Raw genomic sequence first — 14,240 nt, 5'->3', positions numbered from 1 at the left:
CAGACCGAAAGACGAAGAGGCGAAGGAGTAAGAAAGTTAAGATTTGAATGTGTATTTATACACTTAAAAATTGGAAAACAGAAAATCAGTTCCATTAAATCGACGTGGCGTATGCCTGTAACACCATTATTTACGACCCTTGGATAATCCTCGATATAAATAAGAAGAGCAAAGAAAAAATGGAAAAAAGGAGTCCTCAACGAATATCATTTTCATGTGGTTTCTTCGTGGGTTTTATGTGCACTTACCACAATAACCATCCAACCAAGCAGCCAGCTGTACGATTTATATTCGGTCTATGAACAATACAGATTTATTCAGTAGACATTCATATTTTGCGTACACACACACATTCAGTCGCAATGGCTCTTTAGCATAAAAACCGTATATAAGTTGAATCGTCATGCTAATGGATTTGTGAGCATCTTTTTAACGCTTTCCATTTAGTGTCCAATGCAATTCCATTGCGATAAGTTAGATAGACAGTGCGATATTTATGCAAAATTGCCGTTTTATTAGGTTGTAATTGCGAGAACCCATAATCGACACATTCTCACTGGTTCCAGAACGTGACAAGACTATATAACAACACCATGTGACATGCTTCAAGCAAAAATAATTATAATAAAAATAATACATCACATAGTTTTCTGAACAAGTATCATACTTTCTTGTTGAATGATTTATAAGCCGTTCTTTTCCTCTTCTATCATTTGGTCATGCAACGCATAAAAACCGACAAATATTCCCGTCCAATCGATAAATAAATAATAAATCGTTTTGATTCCGACTTGGGTGTAGCATGCTGATGTCTTGGCCATTTCACGTTTTTCATCATTTACGATAATCAACTGTACGACTTTTTCCACTATCCGAAAAAGCATCGTTATATTTTTTTTTACGGTGAAACCAGCATTTCGTGCTCTTCCGGTTTCACCTCATTTTCGTTTATCGTATCCGAGCATTAACAAAGTTTTGCGATCATACTATTATCACATATCGAAGTTGATGACAATAATTTACACTTGATTTTGTAATGATAATAAAATTTCATTTTAGTATATTAGTAGCAATTTATACAAGAACCAGCCAAGTTGGATGTACTCATTTTGAGCCGCAAGCGTAATGCGACAACTTAAAGTGTCCGATGTGTATGGCAAACGCTGTAATAACTTTGTGTAATATAGTGCGTATGCTGCCTCAACTTTGGCTTAACGGTGACCTTCAATGTCGCAAAGAAAAGCGTGCGACCAATAAAATGCTGTAGATGAAGATTACTTCGTTGTAGTTTATATGTATATTTCATATGCGGATTACTGTCGCTGGGATTACAGTATGTTTAGTGGCAATTATTGCTATAGTAACTCTTGCAGCATGTTTGACGAGAAGTCATCAACGATAGCAAACACCATTTTATTTACAACATGGGACTATGAAATCGTCTGAATTTCGCAAAATGAACTTTTGGAAAAGACATGAATAATCAAATAAAAATTCTAAAAATCCATGCAAAGTAAGCAATATATTCTTTTATGTTGCTCCGCAATAATTATTTATACATGCACAACAAAATGATACAAAATGAGGAAAATTTCATTTGAATTATAGTTGGGCAGCGGAAAAAGGGCACGCATCCGATTTTTCGTTTGGATGCCAAAGAAATACGGCAATTAGGTTTTCTGTTGTTGCTTATGGCCGCAAGAAATACAACTTAAAACGGTCAATGTCAAAGCGAAAGACTTGTCAGCCCATTAATGGTGAATATATGCAATACATGGATGTATGCTGGGATATATATATTACGGATATGTCTGGTTTGGTCGTAAAAAGCTTATTACATTTTTGTAGAAAGATTTTTCATTGATTTCACGCTTATTTTATGTGTCTGCAATGGAGTTTTGCACCATAAACCATTGTAGTAGATCATAAAAGTATAACGTCATTATTTTCAATATCTATTAAAGCGTGAATAATAAGTTCGCATTAAAAATAGTTTGAAACAAATTAGAAAACGGACCATAAAATTTTACCATATAACGATGAGATTTTATGATGAAAGCGCTAAAAATCCAGCCGCACATTGAATTGAATATGAAAGATTCACGGCGAATGATCATTTTGCAACTGATTTAATATGATTAAAAAAAATAACATTGTTTCGTGGATGTTGAAATGTAAGTTTGCTTTGTACATAGACAACAAACTGATAGAATTTTCCATTCACAAAAGGAATTTTTCCACTCGAAACGCATTCGTTGACGTCTACCTTTGAATGTCATTGAGTCGATTGTGTTGTTTGATTTTTCATCTCTCGTCCCGTTTGTGTGCCGTTTCCACTTATTTAGTTTCATCCACTTCATTCCGTCCATCATGTGCATGATGGCAACACAAAAAGATCTATTTTCACTTTTGACGCATTTTGATGGAAGCTGCACAAAAGGTTTTTTACAATAACGAAGAAAGCGCAAGCAACTCACGACAAATTTGTGTTATTATATATGAAACTAATTTAATCGCATAAATAATACGACAAAAGCAAAAGCCATTTGAAATAAAAAGAAAAAACCACCCGCACTCACATATATTGCTATGGAAACGTATTTATGTTGCACTTTGAACACAATGGATGGATTGAAAATGGAGGAGAATGACCAGAAGAATGAAAACTTTCCATCTTTCTCTCTATGTGTTTTCTATATTTTCGCGCTTTCAACAGCCAGCATAAAGTGGCTGCAACTATTACTAAATGCGTATGCTTTTGCTACAGTTAAAATGAAACTACGGTGCAAAGGATAAAGGGAAGAGGGAGAGAGAGAAAACCATAGAAATTATGGGGAGCAACTGTAAATGGATAAGTGTAGCGCAAACTAAAAAGCGAATGGAAGCAAAACTGGATGGAGCGCAACGCAATCTACAATAATAACAGAAGCAAAAAAAAAAATCAGCGTATTATTAGAGAAATAGAAAGAGAAAACTTTTGCCTCGCAATATTGTTCGAGTGGCTGTGATGGTGTTCATCTATTTAGACACTCTAGTTCTGTGTTCACAATTCCATTTGATTGTTTTTGATAGACTGTCGTACAAAACTGTAGCTCTAGCGCAATGCCGACCAATATGCGTCAATTTGTCATGTGACACACATTTGATGATAAAAATATAGAAAACAACAAAAAAAGAGAAGAAGAGCGAACAACAGAATAGGCAAAGACAAACTTTGTTTAACTTCAATTCAATGCTCGACTCCTAATTCATTTTGTCAATGGACAACAATGATGACCGTATTCGGCTGGTTCGCTTATTTTTGGTCGCCATATCACCACAATCGAGAAAAACATTCCATTCGAAACTTAATTAAGCAAGATTTAATTGGTATATTTGCTTATCTCGCCATCATTACCAATGGACTTGTACAAAACAAATCGACGAAAAGCCCATCGGAGTTGAGTGTGTGCAGTAGCATACGCATTCTCCAAATTAATAAAAGTTGGAAATGGCAGAAAAAAAACGAATCAAATAAACGTGCCAAACTTTGACATTTCAATCAATCAATCGATTCCGCGTGGATATCCACAAGAACAAAACGTTTCAAGAAAAAATTGTGCGCGCTACAATACCACTGTACCACCGTAAGCATTGTTCACATCGAAATTGAGTTATGTTCAAGTTTCACGATATGCGCCCCGAGTCATTTCACCAACAACAATGATAAGAGTGGCGGAAAAAAAGCAAGTAGAAATTGTGCATGTGCGGCTCATTGTCGTATTAATGGGCATTTAATAAAATTATCCATTCGTAACGTGAGATAGAAAGAAAACGGTTCGTCTAGATTTCTTCAATTCGTATTCCGTGTTTCACAGCACACGTTTTTTGCCATGTGATTGGTTAAAATGATACATGTGCACATGCTCAACAGAAAATATGAGTTCATGTTTGGCCAAAAGAAATCAACACAACTACTATTGACAGTAATATCTTGTTCGGTTCGAAGTTTCGTTCATGTGATGCGGGGGGACATGGATTGGCTTAGATTGAATAACTTATTGCGAAAAGTTGGAGAAATACCACCAATGTCAGCATAAAATAAAATTCCCATTTCGACGTCGGTACGAAAATGGCATATTTTTTCATCGTAAAAGTGCGAGAGAGCACGAATTCCAATGATTTAGTAAATGGCTATGGTTGAAAAGCCTCTGGAGATCGAATGGCAAACTAAAAACCCATTTACAGAATCAATGGTGTCCATGACTGTTCGATAGACTCATTTTCAAATATCTCTGGTGGATATTTTCGACCTTCCATTTGGGGTGCAAAAAAGTGAAAAAAAAGTGCTGCGCTTTGATTTCCAATAATATTTCGAAATGTCTTAAATCTTTTTAATCCCATTTAATACACGAGCTAAGTCTTCAAAAAATGTTTCAAACCGTCTGAATGGTAGTCTGAAACGTCTGCAATTTTTGCCAATTTTCCCATCGCATATCGATAGATTTAAAATATAATCATGTGTTTGTTTATAAAGTTGTACATTGATCGAATTGACATTGAAATTCGATGCGATGTTTGCCATTTGATCGCTCAATGTCCCTTCATAAATATGTATTTTGCTGTCAATATCGTCTCGAGTAATGTGTATTAAACGTGCGTATGCATAAAATCAATGATATTTTTTCTCTCTCAATGTTATCAAACTTTCGGAATAGCCTCAAAATAAATTTGGCGCGCACTTTGCCAGAATTTCGACTACATGCCAATGATTAAATTGAATAAATATTTGATTTTGAACATCAAATGTCTTCTTTATATCTATCCACATTTTTTTGGTGTCTTCGCAAGTTGAAAAAGTCAATGACGTAATGCAGTGAATATTTTGCTGCTCACGATATGGGACCACATAAAAGAAATTGATTTTGCATATTGAATGATGACTAATGAAGCATGCTATACCATTGTAAAGGTGCTAATTAATGCATTGTCGGCATACGTGGAACACGCTACTGATTCTGCGAAAACTATTTTATAATTTATCGATTGCGGGTGAAAACATAAACACAATCAATCGTGTAACACATTGCAATTCAGTTAAATTGATTGTTTTACATGGAATTCCATAATAATGCAGCTGATATTATGCATCTATTGGCAGATTGCCGAGAATTCGTTCCACTAAGTGGATCAATAAAACACTTCCAATGAATTTACCATGAAGAAGCCCCAACATATAAGCACATTTCTTCGGTAAGGCGATATCCATTCTTCATCGCTGAATTCAATTTTACACTGCGCTCAATTGTAGTTATGATTTCAAACTACCAATATCAATACCATCAGATGCGTAAAATGTTTTCAATGGTTATGGTTCTTATCGTGCTATATTTTTTTCATTCGTAAATTGGAAATAATTCTGGAATTGGTAGATGGTTGGACGATTTGAATGATATATGGTAAAATGGAAAACGAGAAGGGAGAATATTGTTGTGGAAAAATCGAAATTGAATGTGAATCGCAGTTCGATTTTCGTTGATATTAAAAATAATGCTATTACGTGTATAAATCTATTTAATGTTCGATTGGAATGCGGCTGATCGCAATGATGCTTCACTTATTTATCATTCTTGGTTTAATCAATTTGAAGTGGTTCCTTTGCTCTCTCTCCCCTCCTCTTTCATTTACCGTTTATCTCTATCTTTCCATATTTCTATCACAGAAAAAAATGCCAATATATTTGAAGCTACGTGAATTTGCCGTCCTGAAATGAATTCCCACCGATTCAGTTTCTCTCAAATAAATAGGAAAAAAGACATTTCGCTTACACATTTTAAACCGTAAGTGTTGTACTAACGTCACTTTTTCGAATCCGAACATAGAACATAGAACTACAAAACCGCCGTCACAATTGAGAGTATTGAATTATTGCATTCGAAAATCAATTCGGTAACATAAGATTGAAATGCATATCCAATGTTTTTGGTGCGGGCGTACTTCATTTTCCCATCGCGTAGCGACTAGGTAGACAGGCGAATGATACACAGCGGGCGAGCGAACAAGTGCAATATATTCAAATGAAAATGAATATTTCATTTTGCACGAGAAAATGTTCAAATTTAAACTGTATGCCAGAGACAAACTCTCTAGTGTGTTTACATTTTTTTTTGTTTCATGTCATATGTCTGATATAATGTGGATTACTGGAACAGTATGTGTATTTGAGTATAGTGATTCGTTGATGATCCAAGTGATATAGCAACATTCAAGTGTTTTTGAAAGTTATTGTCTTTCTCTTTCCATCGCATCCCATCATTTGAAAATGGAAAATTCTGTCGTTCGAGCTGAAGACAACGAGAAATCCCTGCATATTTGATCAGTAAAAACAAAAGCATAAGTAAAAAAAATCCATTTCCAAATTGTTCGCGAATCAACGAATTCACATGTGTATTTAAACAGCTTTATTTACTCGATCCTATCCACACCCACGCCTCGTGACTCTTTTTGTTTTTTACTTTTCATTTGTTACGTTGGCATTCTTTTGTTTTCTTACTACAATTGCGTACAATTCATATAAAATGAAAGCACATTAGAAGCTTTTGCGGTTCACAGATGTACATAGGCAAATGAAAATAATACTTGAATACTTGTGCGGTTTTGTCTTTTTGAGCTTATGTGCCCGCACACAACACTAACAACCACCATTGTACAATTAACAAGCAATTACGGTGCCATTTGTATTCTTCCAAATTATTCAAGTGGATTTAATAAATTTGCAACTCTCTCTGGCTCGTACACAAACGCACCGAACGAAAATTCAAGTAAAACGCAAAATGACTTTTGATTTGAAAACATGAACCTTCTGAACACGGCATCGAATTTCAAACCATCACAATTAATCTAGTAGAGTTACGTAAACAAAAAGGGAAAATGTATTAATGTGTACGAGAGAATGTATTGAGAGTAATTTATGGCGTATAATTAATCAGGCAAATGATGAAGGTGAACCAATTCATCGAAATTAGGACAAAAACAAATAAACTTTTTTTGTTCTCGCTCTTTCACTCACTTTGTGGATAATATTATGAAAATTAGGCAATCCAGATATATACCATTTCCGGCAGATATCAGAGTAGTTAGCGAGTATAGCAATGAAAAAGTACCATGAACATCATTTAAAGTTTTATGAATGACCTATATAAATACTACCATGGCTGAATTGTATAAAAAGCATGAAAAGTTTGATGAATTTATCGCCACATATATATATATATTTGGTTCGTTTTATTCCCAAATCAGCAATCTTTTCTAATTATTAAGTGAAGACACTTTAGTTTGTTTTATGTCTGTCCGGACTTTTGGTTTCTCTCCTTTTTGCTCATTGAAAATACGGCACACAAAAAAACCATCAATACCAACCATTCTGCACCAGACGAAATGCCGGCATCTTTGTCCATTTACAAGTTTAGTTTTATATCAATTTCAACTCGTTTGAGCATGCATTAAATATATCCTTCGCCATTGTGTTACCAAAGTCTCAAAGCGGATTTAAATTTTACCATTTCGGTTAATTTTAAATTACAACGAATTTGGGATGAACGAGAGAGAAAAAAAAATATATATGTGTGTGTAGTGCTTCGAGCTGACAAATCTAAATATGTAGCGAATCGAGTATTCGTAATGGCATAGGTGCGTTTGTGTTTGTATGAAGCCCTTTCGTGGTTTCACGTGCTGAAAATGTTAGTTTCGAGTTTTCAAAATGTGAATCCATCTTGTCTATGCATATTTAACGATTTTTTGGGAGTTACACATTCTTAAAATTGAGCGAATGAGCAAACGAGTGAGTGAGCATCTATAATGAATCTCAAATGCGGAATATTTGTTTAACTTGGAAAATTTTCCCATTCAAAGGAAACTGCGAAAAGTTATCATCGAATGTGTTTTTTTCCGTTTCATTCTTCGGATGCGTGCGACCGAGCGTGGAAATAACGAGCAATGGTGTAAAATTGAAACACATTGCAACTCAATGGGTGACTATAAAATGCAAGAGAGAAAATACATTTTATAGAATGTATCGATCCGCCAGCCAAGTATATTAGAAATGAATGTGCCCCGGGTTCAGGTTCTGCAGAACGAAAATTGAGCAAACCTGAAAATACCAACCGAAATTTGGTGGCATTTTAAACCAAATTATTTAATACACGTTGCGCTTCAAAATGTAACGCTTATGTTTTTGTAATGTTTTTCGGTTGTGTTGACAGTGGTGGTGATGGCAGTGGTGGTTGTGGGGCGACAGCATCGCATGAAGTCTGACTACTTGAACGCCAAAAAGTTTTGTATTGAGACATCGCGCGAAGACACAAACTTTTTTTACTTAAGAAACACACAGACGAATACAAAATATCGTTCAAGTCTCTGGGGGATTTTAATCATTGTTATTGCTTTGTTGGTGTGCAGCTTAGTTTTATTATTAATCTTATGCTGACACGCTTGGTTGACTATTGCCAAGCGGAAGCAGGTTGCGCGCGCTCTCTCTCTCTCTCTGTCTCTGGTTTCCATCTCTTTCGCGACAATATTATTAGGTTTTCGATAAATAGCGTACTGGAAATTGTGTGACATTCCGCATCCACAGAACATTAGATAACCATACTAATGAGCTCAGATACACTTTTCATGTGTATACTCGTAAATGGAAATAAATGCAAATGATGGCATAAATTTCCGGCGATGTTCTGTGTTCGATTTACTCTCATTCACTCTGTTCAAACAAATCTCGGCAAAACAAAAATAGCACGCTGCAACCAGCCAACTCCACCTTTTGGAGCCACGAGGCGAGAGTGGAATAAAGTGTTTTTTTTCTGTTTCGAGCTTTTTTAAGCATTCACCAAACAAAATTCATCACATTCGTTCGTTTGTTTGAGCTGATTGAGAACGAACGCGATGAAAAGCTCATCTAAATCCGCTCAATATCCGATTTCGTGAATAGAAATCGATTTGAATCGAATTCAATAATAGGCACACGAAGGGAAAAAACAGACACACACATATATAGAAACTTTATTGCAACGCATTCTGAAATGAATAGCACTCATTTGATACCAGCATAATAAATTCACATCAATCGAATGATTTTTTCTGCTGCTGTGTTGGATTTCTCGACAAAAAAATCTCCTCGCATTAGTTGTTGTCATTTTTTGGTGTGTGTGCACAAATTATTCTCACTCTCTGTCTCCTTTTCAATAAAAAAATGTTTTCTCTCTCAGTTTTTATGATGGAAATAATTTTCTCTTTAACGATAAAAGCGAACGGAGTGAACGAGATGAAAAAAAGAACTAATGCGTAAATTATTTGTTACAATGGGGAGTTTTTTTGGGGTCCAAATAACTCGTATACCGTTTCCCGTTTTTTTCTTTTGCTTTCGATTCTTTCGGATGTTGCTTTGTCATCGATTGAATATTGCTCTACATTTGCACCTTCAACGAACAAATTGATTTTTCTTTCTCCCGATTCTTATTGTTAGTCAACAAAAGCAACCTCATCATTAGACTCACAATTTTTGTGAAGTGCTGATCGAATCAGCGAAAACGACTCGAAAAATGTCGTATTGTTATTTATTTCACATTCCAAGTGTGGCATTTGCTATGAATGAAACTATATGAGTGCCACTCTAGACTCTGGTAATGTGGTCGTTTCGCACGTAGACAGGCACAAAGATGCGAGAGACTCTCAAGTGTCCATTCGTTTGCTCGATGAATTTGAAACGACACGATAAAAATGTGCGTGAATAATATTTATGTGTTACTCGGAGACGCGTATAACGGTCTGCACTTCGACATCTTGTGCAGTCATAATAAAACGGTTTCGCATCAGGTCGACGCTGTTAGCCGTCAACAAAATGTTCCCATATTGAATCAAATATTCAAAGCATCGAATCCATAAAAGTAATACTTAGTACAAAGAAAAGCTTTTGTAATATTACAAGTCAAATAAAATGCAATCAAAAATGAAAGGTAGTAAGAATGAATAAAAAGTGCGGTGAACGAAAAACACAAAGGATCAAAATTATATTATGAAAAAAAAAGATTCAAAGTTTCGACCAAAGCAAATTGAGCAAGAGGTAAATGTAAAATGAAAAACGAAGAAAATCACAGTTGAGGCTCAAGAAAATTGTTTCCCATCGACTTTAATGTGTGCTCCTAAATGTTTTTCTTTCTTGAGTTTTGATTACAGGATGAAAAGTTATCAAATATCGTATAATAGAGAAAACATGCGGCGACAGCAACGGCAACGACGAATACGTGTAGAAATACGAACAAGTCAAAAGGCAAAAAGATTTGTTCATTTCTTGTTTCGATTTTTGGTTTTTTCCAATAGTTCTGTTATTTAGGATAAAAATGGAAAAACTATAAAACTGGCATACGCACATGCTGCAAATGATTTGTGAAGCAATGTGAACGCCACCGCTACCGCCGCCGCCGTTGTCGTTGGAATCTTTGTCATTGTCGTCGTCATCGAGTGGATAAAGCTAAAGTATGCACTAAACGAAGGAAAAGAAGTTCGATAATACTGGGAGAGTGGAAAAAAATGTTCATTTATTTTATTTTTATGGTTCACATTGCCCTATGCCACATTCTTTTAGTTTTTGCAGATGTGGTGTTTTTTTTTATTTTCAAGTTTTCGAGCATTGTTTGTGTTTTATCAGCTTTTTTTTTGCCTCCTTGCTATGTGTACTTGCTGTGAGGCAACTGTTAGAAGGGCAGTTGAATAACACGCCAACTCACAAACACACAAAATTGAGAAAAAAAAGAGAAGAGAAGAACGAAACGTTGGACCGAAAAGTAGGACGACGACTCATAAAAATATTATTGAGATTTGCATGACGCGGTGGCTTAAAAAATATTCTATCGACAAATGCTCCATTGACATCAGACACTTTAAGTATAGATATACCATTTTTAGAATCGAAGTAACTTTCTTTTTCTCGATGTGTTTGAGACCGAGAAAAAAAATCAGCGAAAAATTATGAATTTGAAAAGAACGAAGAAAACAACAACAACTAGATGGTATACATAAATTGTCGAAACGAAAGATCACATCAACAATATGTAACAGCTGAAGCTTTGACAGATATTTTGTAAGTGAAATGCGTTTTCGATGGGGGTGAGCATTGAACAAAACAGTGTTCGAATCATGAATGTGTATGTTCTTTTTTTATTTGACGTCTCTTTCATTTTTATTTAGTAACTGTCGCACTGTCGAACCAATAATGATATTCAACGATAATATTTTGCATGGAATTGTGAGCGCTTTCTTTCGGTTGTTCGCCAAAAAATTCCATGGCTTTGGCAAAAATAGCAGTGGCAGCAACAGAGAAATAAGAAGAGGAAGAAGATATCGTCGATATTAATAGCAAAGAGTATTCAAGATATGAGCACATCACTGCCGACGACGTCATTGGCCAATGTGTGGAGACGAATACGATTGATATATGTATATATGTGAATGTGGCTACCACATATATATAGACATAGGCAACATCAATATTATACAAAGATGACTTGAACCGAATTGAGATAGAAAGCGACCAAGAATTCAGTAGCAGCAAAAACCGAGTGAAAAAGAGCAAAAAGAACACACACACACAAAAAGCACACTCACATATGGAGAGAGACAAAAACGAGAAATATTCTAATCAATTGAATTGATTATAATGTTGTTGTTGCCAATTTCATTTCATTCTTCGGGATGGACTCTTAAAGTTGTTATGCTAGTGAATAACTAGCAGAAGCAGAAGCAGCAGCAGCAGCAGTAGCAATGGCATTTTGGTCTATCCGTGTTTTCTATCCCATACGATATCGTACGCGCGGGAATGGATGTGGTTGGAATCGATTTGTTAGGTTCTACATGTTATATGCGTGTGTCTACATGTAGCATAACATATACATTTTGTGTGTATGACCCGATATATGTTTACATTTCGCACATCTCAACTATAGCTTTGATTCGCACAGCTTTTTTTGCTGTGCTGATAAGGGCTGGAAACGGGGTCGGGGAATAAGAAAATAGAATTCTTTTTTCTGAAACGAAACACACAATTTAGAGGAGAAGAATTCGTTTAAAATAAATTGAGACAATTCATTAAGTTCAAAACCATACTAAAAAAATCGGGAGATAGATATTGTCTGCATCATTTTCCCTTATTTTTTGGTCGTTTTTGTTGTGGTATCTTTTTGTCGTTTGCTTTACGTATCCAACATTATTTTTGATGGGGTTTTATTCTACTATATATGTGTGTGTGTGTGTGCATTTTATGCAACAAATAGAGTTAAATTTACAGCATTTTAGAATAAATCGGAATGATTTTATGTTACATTTGACGGTTATTCCTTTTTTCTCTATTTTTTCGACTTTTGCTCAAGATATGGTTTTTATTCTTTTTCTTCTCTCTCTCTCTCTCTCTCTCTCTCTCTCTCTCTCTTCTCTCTCTCTCTTATTCTCTTTCATGCCCCGAACACATTTATCGCAGTTCATCGCGCGTTAATATGGTTTTCGTCGTTTTTTTTCTCCCTCTCGCAACAATTTCTGTATATGACAGAGGAATTATTAAAGATTTGCATTTGAATAAGCAAAATAAGAAAAAGGCATGTAGGAGTGAAGCTTTTTGTATTTTTTTGAGAGAAATTCACATGGAATTGATTTGCGATTTGAGAGAACTATTGAAGATTTCTTCGGTGACTGTGATAATTCATATTTTAAATTGATAAAATTCCATATCAATCATGATGACTTTCAATAGCATCCATTTACTTGGTAAAATCCAATCGATGCACAAATCAAACATGAACAGAAAAAAATCACAGACATCGATTCGCCATTCATTTTTTCCATAAAAAAATCTTGAAGAAAGCATAAGTAAGAAAAGAAGATGTATCTCTTACTTTTCAAAATATTAGTCATACATTTACCGTATGCTAAATGGCCAAAGGTAGATAATTTGTGTTTCTGAAAACGGTCATTACACTTACATGGCAAAACAGAAAAAAGCCCCTTACAACAGTTGTATGGAAATCGTCCAAACTTTCACTAGAAAAGTACACAATAAAACCACAAAATCACCACAATTTTTTTTTCACTTTCTCCTCACTTTTAATATTCCACTTTTCGGTTCACGTTTTTTCTGATTTAAATTAGTTTACCCAAAAAGTTTTTGACACACAATTCGTTTGAGGCGATTTTCTTTTGCGATATTCTTTATTTCAGACTTTCTTTTCGTCGTTTGTCTATCAATAGAGCTTCACTAAACAACAGCACGCAAATCACAAATCGAGAATAAAGTTGATATTGGTAAAATGTGAATTCACAAATCAGCAAAGATGTGGACCGTTCACATGAAAATCTCTCGCAATACTGAATTAAATACGGTGGATGGATGAGGCTGTAGCGTTCGTTCATATCCATGGAAATGTGAGAAAATTCACATTGGAATGCTGCCACAAGAAATTGGAACGACACTGGATTGAACGGCGCGACAAGAATATGGAAAATTTATCAAAGGATGCGCGCGTTCTCTGTTTATAACCAACACCAACGAAACGTGTGTTGCTGATAACATGGTGCCACTTGGTATGAAAGCCGAATACATTTCGAAAAGAGAAGAAAACATTTATTAAAAAAAAAACTGTTCGGTTTTCCATGTGCTTGTATTTGTGTGTGAGTGTCTCGTATTCTCACAAATCGTTGGAAACTGTCAACAAAACCCACACCAAACCAACGTTACATCTCAATTTCAAAGCAGACACATTTCAGACTTGCACAAATGTATTCTCTTGTTAAGAAAAGAATATAGGTGATTGTGTCGCTTTACAACATACAAAATCGCATGATTTTCATGCTCGCCGAAGAAACATGAAACGTAATCCACCTACAACAGTGTACCGTGTCAGTAAAAAACCAATTGCGGCTCCAATTAAACATGAATTAAGAGATTGAAGCAATTAACAGACGAAATTACTTTGATTTTTTGAGCATGCTCAATTATTTTTTCATCCCCGTTAATTTCGTTCGAAAAAAAGAAACTCTTGTGCTCTTTGTTGATATAGAATCACATTTTTGCGAGAAAAAATTGCAGTTTATAGCGTTGAAAATGTTCGTCATTACGTCGCACTTGAAATTACAGCACTCAACAATATCGCTCACATAATGCAAAAGTGTATTTTCGTTCAAATGCCATTTAACACCCAATGCCATTAACTACGGTCATT

The 14,240-nt window shown here is 35.2% G+C and overlaps 1 protein-coding gene across 2 annotated transcripts in view; it reads right to left on the bottom strand.

Moving 5' to 3' along the window:
- LOC116339642 overlaps nucleotides 1–13,370 on the bottom strand; it is a 49,746-nt gene extending 36,376 nt beyond the window's left edge. The window contains exon 1 of one of the 2 annotated variants that reach the window (XM_031765650.1): nucleotides 13,005–13,370. The gene's annotated coding sequence lies outside the window, so the exon portion shown is untranslated. Of the gene's footprint in view, nucleotides 1–10,403; nucleotides 10,474–13,004 lie in introns of those variants that run through there. The other variant, XM_031765651.1, reaches the window with a different exon arrangement.
- Between the last annotated feature and the right edge of the window lie 870 nt (nucleotides 13,371–14,240).

The sequence above is a fragment of the Contarinia nasturtii genome, unplaced genomic scaffold (assembly GCF_009176525.2).
Source record: "Contarinia nasturtii isolate CC-2019 unplaced genomic scaffold, AAFC_CNas_1.1 Cnas_scaffold_533, whole genome shotgun sequence".
Lineage (NCBI taxonomy): Eukaryota > Metazoa > Arthropoda > Insecta > Diptera > Cecidomyiidae > Contarinia > Contarinia nasturtii.
This window is presented reverse-complemented; position numbering and strand designations above follow the sequence as displayed.